This window comes from Salvelinus sp. IW2-2015, unplaced genomic scaffold (genome assembly GCF_002910315.2).
Source record: "Salvelinus sp. IW2-2015 unplaced genomic scaffold, ASM291031v2 Un_scaffold4864, whole genome shotgun sequence".
NCBI classification, from domain to species: Eukaryota; Metazoa; Chordata; class Actinopteri; order Salmoniformes; family Salmonidae; genus Salvelinus; species Salvelinus sp. IW2-2015.
In genome coordinates this window covers 1152-11295 of record NW_019946133.1, presented here as the reverse complement: position 1 = coordinate 11295, position 10144 = coordinate 1152, and the positions used below count along the sequence as shown (strand labels likewise).

General features: G+C 46.2%; 1 pseudogene; it reads left to right on the top strand.

The window, feature by feature from the left end:
• LOC112077721 (myosin-11-like) overlaps nucleotides 1-9874 on the top strand; it is a 78208-nt pseudogene extending 68334 nt beyond the window's left edge.
• The last annotated feature ends 270 nt before the right edge of the window (nucleotides 9875-10144 follow it).

The window sequence follows — 10144 nt, the reverse complement described above, 5'->3', positions numbered from 1 at the left end:
GAAGCGCCAAAAGCGCTTATAGGAAGAAACCTAGAGAGGTAACCCTGGTTAGCGCTAATCGCAGGACAGGGGTTAGGTCTACGGTCTCTCGTATCTAGGCTGTGCGTCTCAATTCAGGGTGGAGATTTTTATAGTGGTAGGTTCTAAACAATTGGAGGTACTATGTACTGTCTTCTTGTTTATTCTGGCCAAGAGTATGTATTCAAAATTGGTTCATTTAGACCATGCTTGTCATTTATGAACATTTTGAACAAATATGGACATAGTCGAGTGCCGGAGTTCTAAATAATAATAGGAAATAAACAGAAGACAGTGAATTCCATAGCCATTATAAATCTCCACCCGGCAGCAGCAGAAGAAGAGGCACTCTAGGGCCACGCCCATGTGATCTCCACCTCAGAAAGACATGTCAACCATAGAACATACGCAACCCTGGTTCCTATCCGTTAGGTTTCTTCCTGTGGATTGTAGAGAAGATCATTGTGGGCCTTCATCAACCATGTGCGGAGCTTTATTCTCTACTCTAAGCCATCGTCGGTTCAGAAGGTAGCTAGTACGAACCGTAGACTACCACATGTGATTCAGAAGACAGTACAACCATAGACTAGTACCACATGTGGCTAATGCACAGCCAGACGGTACATGAGGTCATCTAAGCTGCTTTTGGAGTTGCGGTTAGGCTGAGATTCCCTTCCAAGGCTTGAATTGGGCCACCTTCATTCTGGCCAGATTAGTCAGATTTCTACGACTGACTTCGGGAGGGAGGGCTCAGCAGTGTATCTGACCAAGATCAATATCATCACTTCACTCTGGGAAGGTAATGCAGATGATAACCTGTCCCTGTCAGAGTATCTCACATAGGGAACGGCACAGAGTCAAACATGCTCGGGCCCGTCTAGATCTCACTTAAGGCGGGGGACGAATGCAGAGTAACTGCCCCTCTGTCAGTATCTGCACGCAATGCTACACAGGTGGGAGCCTAAGAGTAATGCCCGCTTCTACGAGGTACTCTCCTAAAACGGAAGTGGGAGTCGAGATGATAAACTGCCTCGTCAGAACTCTCACAAGCTAAGTCGAGAGGCAGCTAGAGTAACATCGTCTCTGTAATGCTCACGATATATATCGGTCACCAGACATAAGGGAGAGGGGTATGGCGTTGTGTAGCCGGCCGGGTGAACGCCCGGGGACGCGTGGGGACAGCAGAGTAACTGCCGTCAAATCTTCACCAACACCCGGGCGGCAGCAACGTCACCTATCGCCTCAGGACTTTCCTACTACTAGGCGGCGCCGCAGATAACCTGCCCCCGTCAGATCTCTCTAACTAACAGGGGGCCACGATGTAACCCACCTGCTCCAGCCTCAGACCTCTCACTTATACGAGGGGCCTAGAAGAGTCAATCTGTCTTCCGTGTCTACGATCTCTCTACCAACCAGGGGGGCAATGCAGATGCTAATCTAACCCCGTCACGCAATCTCACATAACTAGGTGGCGCAGCCAAGCCAGTAACGTTCCTCCCGTCCCAGATCTCAAACAGGGGGCAGCCAGAGTCAACTGTCGGCAGGCACTCTAGACTACACGAATTCAGGGGGGCAAGGCAATCCGGTAGACTGCCTCGTCAGATCTCACGTCACAGGGCCAGAAGAGTTAACTGCTCCCGTCAATCTCACTTAACAGGTGGCCAGACAGATGTATTACTGCCCGTCAGAATCCCCAACAGGGGGCAGCGACGAGTAACTGCCCCGTCGATCTTGCACCAATCAGGGCAGCAGAGTAACTGCCTCGTCAGTCTCACAGCAGGGGCCAGAAAGTAACTGCCCCGTCAAGAATCAAAAGGTGAATAAGTTCACGAAGAGGAATACAGGGCGTCTTATGACAAACAACTCTTACAGCACGCACATCAACATAGACGCATTGGCACATTCACACGAATATTATTGCATGGAGAGTAGGTACAATATTGCATCAGGATCAAAAGTTAACTTACAAAAACGTGCCTTGTGGGATGAAGTCCTTGCTTCGAATGGGGCACAACGGCGAGTAAGAATGGACACATGAGATTGGGTAGCGGTTCTCTCTTGGTAATAGGGAAATAGGTTTCATTTCTCACTTTTCCTCACTCCTATGTCTGTAAACTCTTCGCACATTCAGTTACAGTACACCCTTGACAATATAAATCACCAGGACTGCTTTTAAATACGCTGAGGTGTTTTCATATTCTATTTAACTTTCTCACTAGGCGGAAGATCAGTTTAGACAACATCTTATTTTACAATACGGCCTACCTGGCCAAACCTCGCCTAACCCAGTACGACCGCTTGGCCAAATTGTGCGCCCGCCCTACATGGATCCCGACTCACGGCTAGTTATCGATCACACTCCCGGGATCGACACCATGGGTCTGTAGTGAACGCAGACTGCTGACAGATGCAGTGTCCTTAGACCTCTGTCGCCACCTATACTATCTAGCTTTGATACACAACATGCTGTGTGAAATCAAAATCTGGTGTCTACTCCACCGTCCTGGAGAGCTGCTGGGAAAGTGTGGTTTTGGTTCCAGCCCAGCAAGTAATACACTTCCATTATAAACTCATTGTGGTCCGTCATTGAAAGACCATGTCCATTTATGGACTGAAAACGCGGCAAGATTGGAGATCTCCCTGTATACCCTGTCACTGGTAAAAAATACAACATACAACTCACAAACAGCGAAGAGGCCAGAGGGTGTGGTGTCAATCTTGTCATAACCCACATATTTCCCGTCAGTTCTGACAGCGCAGACATCAGGCAGTAAGTCTATACCGTCATTGCTGTGTAGTTCTGGTGGGGTTGTGTATTCTGGTGGTGTGTCGCTCGTCGCTAGATGTGATGTCGTGTGAGACCTGATAGTCTTGTGGCATGTTGTTGTAGTGTGGTGTCTGTGGTGTGTCTTCGTTGGTAGTTGGTTGGTGTGTGCTGCTCGTGTGCCTGCTTGCTATGGATGTGTGTCGCTCGTTGTGTGTAGTGTGTGATGTCGCGTGTGTGGTGTGTGTGTGTGTGTGTCTGTAGTGTGTGTTGATGTGTGTTGTGTGCGTCTCCGACGTGTGTAGATGTGTTGTGTGCTGGGTCACTCGAACAGATTCAGTGCAATTGACATCTATAAGACCAAAACATAGAATTCTTCTTGAACTATACGCAGGTTTTTTTCCTGATTATTCGAGACATTCTCTATATCGAAACTCCATAAGGCTGATTTGAATAAAATGTATTTTAAGAAAACCATGTGTCCATCAATATGTTCTCATAACAATTACTGATCAGACAGTCTGCCTACTAACAGTGCACTGTCATAGATTACCTGTCTCCTTTTAACATGTATTGACTTATAACTCACTATCGTCACTTACTCTCATATACGCAAAAGATTGGCGCCCGATAGTGATTTCTACTGCCTTCCTCCCTTGGGTAGGATTTGCGTTGATGAATATTAAGTTGTCCTGACTAAATTGTATGGAAAGTGAATCTCCCTCACTTCCGTGTCTTAGCACTGAGTCTTCATTAATAGAACAGACACAACCAAAAACCATGTCAGTAACGCACATTTAGGTCGTCCTCGCCTCTTATGGACTGAGGTAGAAGTTATATCCATCCATCTGGTTGAAGCGTAAGAGATCTCCTTCTACATAACATTGTCACATTTGGACTCTCTCTCTTCTTGGGTTCTTTATTCTTCGCCGATTGTGTTCTCTCCTCTCTCACTTCCACACTGCTCTATACTACACTGATTTCAACAACAACTGACACATATAGACGTGACAGTTCACTGTCTAAGCTCACCACTCACAACGCTATCCTAATGCCACTGGCTCCTCCTCACCATTGACTACGAGGACCGCAAGGCAGACGAAGACCTGATACACAGATAATGATGCGACCCATCATTGAGCTAAGTGACTGAGAGCTGTATAATTATATAAGGTGCTAAATCATCGATCGGTCATGACGGACACACAGAAACAGCACGAACACGGAACAGCACAGACGCAGACGCACAGCAACAACGCAACAGCACAAGAGCAAGCAGGAACCGCAGAGAGACAGACAGACGCAAGAGACCAACGCAACACACACACACACAACACACACACACACACACACGACACACACAGCACACACACACACACACACACACCACACACACACAACACAACAAACACACACAGGGTATAATACAGGTATAATCCATATAGAAATTGTCAAGTACCTTCTGGGTGTGTCTGCGTGTATTCCTCCAGCCAGGTCCAACAGCCTTGTCCTGGTCCTACTGTCACATCCTGCGTCTGTTTACACCGTCTGTCCCTCCTTCTGGAGATATGCAACAACGAGAAAAACAAGTCTAGCCTTCCTCTCTCCACAAATTTCACTTGGTTTCTCTCTTTCTCTTCTCTCTGTCTCTTCTGTCCTCTCTCTCTCTCTCTCTCTCTGCTCTCATCTCTCTCTCTCTCTCGTCTCTCCTCTCTCTCTCTCTTCTGTCTGTCCTGTCTGTCTGTCTGTCTGTCTTGTGTACACAGTTCTCTTAGTTTTGTTGCCTGGTGCTAAGGGCTGCATCTGATCTGAATCTCAGAAATGTAAATAACGCCTGCTATGCAATCTCCAATGGCAAAAAACCAATCTGTTTAAATATGTTTTCCTGTTTCTTATTACCGTTGTTATAATTAAATGCCTAGCGTGTATAAACACCCACATTTTTCAAAAATGATATTTTGACTTGAGTACAATTCTTCAATACTAGAAGTTGTGTGTACGTATGGACATGGCCCTGAGGTGTCCTGTGGAGATCTTTCCTGTCTAGTTCAAATTGAATAAATATCCACCTTTTGAGGAAAAGGAAAACTGGAGCACGCAAGTCTTTCCTTGTGCGTTTGTACCTTTAATACATGATAATGAGAATGTTTTTTATTGTCCGTTAACTTACAGCAGGAACATAACCTCCTTTATGCTCACAACCCAGACAACAACATCCCTGGAGGTCTGGAAGCAAATGGGTCGATGGAGGCCCCAGGGCTGTGATCATTTGAGCAGCTGGCCAGGCGGTGCAGGTAGACTTCATATCCTGGGAACCTGCAAGTTGACTCCCAATACCTCACCAAGGTTTATCTGATGATCCTCTACACCAACTTTTGCCAGCTGGTCCATTTTATAACATTTCCAATCCCTCCTCTGTAATTTCTAGGGAGTTTTTTCTAGCCACCGTGCTTCTACACCTGCATTGCTTGCTGTTTGGGGTTTTAGGCTGGGTTTCTGTACAGCACTTCGAGATATTAGCTGATGTACGAAGGGCTATATAAAATAAACTTGATTGAACTTGATTGAACCACATGGTGGTAGTCTATGGTTGTACTGTACCTTCTGAATCACATGGTGGTAGTCTATGGTTGTACTGTAACTTCTGAATCACATGGTGGTAGTCTATGGTTGTACTGTACCTTCTGAATCACATGGTGGTAGTCTATAATTGTTTAAGGAAGTATGCAAGCACATTCGGGCTAGCCGCCAGACGAACTGAAGCATGCTGACGTCTTAAGGAATATAACAAAAAAACAAAAACTCCAGGAAGACCTCTTGATGGCATCAGCATTACACTCTCTCTTCTCTGTCTCTCTCTGTCTCTCTCTCTCTCTCTCTCCCCCTCAGATGTCTGGGACACCACCCCCAGTACGTCCTAGGAAGCCATCAGGTGTTAGAGTCATGCCCCATGATGGTCAACTTCCTTCCCATGGCTACGCAAAGGAGTTCAAAGGTGTGTGTGTATGTGTGTGCACTGTGTGTGTGTGTGTGCACTGTATGTGTGTTTGTGTGCACTGTGTGTGTGTGTGTGCACTGTATGTGTGTGTGTGTGCACTGTATGTGTGTGTGTGTGCACTGTGTGTGTGTGTGTGTGTTGTTTAAACTGACATCTATGTTATATCTCTCGTCAGTGAAGGGGGCCAGCAGCAGTGAGCCAAAACACACATCTCGAGAACATGCAGAGAGAGAGGTGGTATGTATCTGTATTTGTGTGTTCATGTGTGTGTGTGCACATGTGTGTGCGTGTGTCTTTGTGTGTGTGCGTGTGTGTGTCTGTGTGTGTTTGTGTGTGTGTGTGTGTGTGCGTGTGTGTGCATGTGCAGGTGTGTGTGCGTGTGTGTGTGTCTGTGTATCTTTGTGTGTCTTTGTGTGTCTTTGTGTGTGTGTGCATGGCTGCTCTCACCAGACCACTGCATTGATGTGTCTGGTTTATCTGGGATGTGTTCCTCCTTCAGAGATTCCTAAAACCACTGTTTATCTGGGATTGTTCCTCCTTCAGGGATCCTAAACCACTGTTTATCTGGATGTGTTCCTCCTTCAGGAGATCCTAAAACCACTGTTTAATCTGGGATGTGTTCCTCCTTCAGGAGATCCTAACCACTGCTTTTGGATGTGTTCTTAGAGATCCCCACGTTTATCTGGGATGTGTTCCTCCTTCAGGAGATCCTGAACACTGCATTGCATGTGTCTGTTATCTGGGATGGGTTTCCTCCTTCAAGGAGCATCCTAACCACTGTGTTTATGTGTCTGGTTTATCTGGGATGTTTTCCCTCCTTCAGGAGATCCTAAACCACTGCATTGATGTGTCCTGGTTTATCTGGGATGGTTCCGCCTTCAGGAGATCCTAAACCACTGCTTTGATGTGTCTGTTTATCTGGATGTGTTCCTCCTTCAGGAGATCCTAAACCACTGCATTTGATGTGTCTGGTTTATCTGGATGTTTTCCTCTTCAGAGATCCTAAACCACTGCTTTGATGTGTCTGGTTTATCTGGGATGTGTTTCTCCTTCAGGAGATCCTAAACCACTGCATTGATGTGTCTGGTTTATCTGGGATGTGTTCCTCCTTCAGAGATCCTAAACCACTGCATTGATGTGTCTGGTTTTATCTGCGATGTGTTCCTCCTTCAGGAAGATCCTAAACCACTGTTTTGATGACGTGGAGCGCTTCATGGGCCGCCTGCAGCAGGCTGCTGTGAGGCTCAGAGCATCCTCAACCAGAGGAAGAGGAAGAGGCAGAAAAAGCAAGAAGAAAGGAAGCAGGATGTGAGAGAGAGAGAGAGAGAGAGAGAGAAGAGAGAGAGAGAGAGAGAAGAGAGAGAGAGAGAGAGAGAGAGAGAGAGAGAGAGAGAGAGAGAGAGAGAGAGAGAGAGTATTTAAAGGTGGTAAACAGCTGTCGGATGGGTCTGGAGAAATGTAACCACACTCAACGCCACAAAATAGATGAGAACAAAAATGAGACCAAAATAATAGCTTTAGCCATGTTTTTTTGGCTATACGGTGTTTGTTTACAATTGCATTGTTTACAAACATTGGAGTAAACAAAACACATTTTATTTTGGGTTCTGACGGGTATGGCTCATGAGGCATTATATAAGTTATATTCTTCAAGAATCAATGGGCACATATCATAATCTCAGGACCCAATCCAGTCACAGCACCAACAGGATGCTCTTCAATACAGTGTAGAGGTATACTTACTGTAGCATTGGCTAGTGGAACTGTACAGTGGCACCTCAAGAAGCGATGAAACAGGAGGAAGGGTCTAGTGAAAATGAATAAAGTTGTGCATTCTGGGTACTATTTCTACATGTTATTTCATTGATGAATCCCCATCGTCGTAGTTGATTGTTTTGTGTTTTGTGTGCAGATGATTTGCTGACCCTGAAAGCCTGCCCTCCACCTAAGGAGGAGTTTGTTGACATTTTTCAGAAAGTCAAGTACTCCTTCTGTCTGCTGGTGACCCATGTAGTGGAATAACAGAGGCATTTGTTTCTGACTATTTTCCTCTCTGTCACACAAAATCAATCTTTCGTATGTAAGGCTAATTTCTTTCTAATTTTCTCACCTCAGTGTACTCCGGGGTGTAGTGGTAACCTTCTAGACTCTGGACAACACATGTCCCCATGAGGACGGGGTTCCAGCATCCTTACAACTGTCTGGCCCTCTGGCTATCTCCCAATATGTTCCTACATCTGTCTGCCCTCTGTCTATCTCCCAATATGTTCCTACATCTGTCTGCCCTCTGTCTATCTCCCAATATGTTCCTACATCTGTCTACCCTCTGTCTATCTCCCAATATGTTCTACATCTGTCTGCCCTCTGTCTATCTCCCAATATGTTCCTACATCTGTCTGCCCTCTGTCTATCTCCCAATATGTTCCTACATCTGTCTACCCTCTGTCTATCTCCCAATATGTTCCTACATCTGTCTGCCCTCTGGCTATCTCCAATCTGTTCCTACACCTGTCTGCCCTCTGTCTATCTCCCATATGTTCCTACATCTGTCTGCCCTCTGCCTATCTCCCAATATGTTCCTACATCTGTCTGCCCTCTGTCTATCTCCCAATATGTTCCTACATCTGTCTCCCTCTCTCTATCTCCCAATATGTTCCTACATCTGTCTGCCCTCTGTCTATCTCCCAATATGTTCCTACATCTGTCTGCCCTCTGTCTATCTCCCAATATGTTCCTACATCTGTCTACCCTCTGTCTATCTCCCAATATGTTCCTACATCTGTCTGCCCTCTGCCTATCTCCAATATGTTCCTACATCTGTCTGCCCTCTGCCTGTCTCCCCAATATGTTCCTATATCTGTCTGCCTCTGTCTATCTCCCAATATGTTCCTACATCTGTCTGCCCTCTATCTCCCAATATGTTCCTACATCTGTCTGCCCTCTGCCTGTCTCCCAATATGTTCCTACATCTGTCTGCCCTCTGCCTGTCTCCCAATATGTTCCTACATCTGTCTACCCTCTGCCTGTCTCCCAATCGTTCCTACATCTGTCTGCCTCTGCTGTCTCCCAATATGTCCTACATCTGTCCTATCATGTAATAAAAAATACAGATTGGATCTCTGTACTTTCCTCTGTTTTACTATCTGTAGCTCAGTTAGTACAGCATGGTGCTGGCAGCGGCAGGCTTCCATTCCCGGGACCACCCTGACATCAAATATATGCAGCGGCAGCTTCCATTCCCGGGACCACCCGTACATCAAATATATGCAGCAGGACTGTAAGTTTTCTTTGGATAAATAGCATATATTATTATTGATTATTTTTGCTTTCAGGACCGCCTGAAGTCGTCCATCACAGAGCCGTCTTCTGGGGAGCTGGTGCATCACGTCTTTATTCCCCTGGGCCTGGTATGTATTTACTAGCCTGGTTCCAGATATATTCACTGCAGATATATTCACTTACTAGCCTGGTCCCAGATCAGTCCACTGGTCTTGGTAGGTATTTACTGGCCTGATCCCAGATCTGAGTGTTCTGTATAGCCAACTCCATTGGTCGCTGACAATGCAGTACCAACAGACCTGGGGCCAGGCTAGATGTTCACTCCTCATCAGCACAGCCACAGGATACCTAACCAGCAATGCTATCTGAATTAGGACACTGARAAAATTAGCAGAATGTCGGCCAAAATCTTCTCCCACTGCCGSCCAATGGGCTTCCTCTCACTACCATATTTGGTAGTGAGTGGAAACGCCAAGCAGATGCTCACATTCATCCGGTGAAATATCTGGTTCATTGTCCTATCTGTGGTGATACTGTATAATTATCTGTCTGTCTGTCTCTGTCTGTCTGTCTCTTTCTGTCCGTCCCAGGCGGACAGATATCGGGATGGAGGCATCAGTGTTAAGTCTGAGATCAATTCATGTCTCTCTCTCGCTCTGGTCTCAGATGGTGAAGACTACTGGTGGGCCAGAGATGGGYGCGACTGTGGTCAGTCCAGCCCTGACCAGTGGTGCTGTGTCTCTACTGCAGAAGCACCTGACCGACGACGAGAAGGAGCTCTGGACCTCCCTAGGGCTTAACTGGACCTTACACTGGTAATATAATCATATATGCTATTTAGCAGACGCTTTTATCTAAACCGACTWKCAGTCATTRGTGCATACATCTTACGTATGAGTGGTCCCGGGAATCAAACCCACTATACTGGTGTTACAAGCACCATGCTCTACCAACTGAACTACAGGGGAAACTGGTGTGTGTGTGTGTGTGTGTGTGTGTGTGTGTGTGTTGTGTGTGTGTGTGTGTGTGTGTGTGTGTGTGTGTGTGTGTGTGTGTGTACTGCAGTATTGATATCTGTGCATATT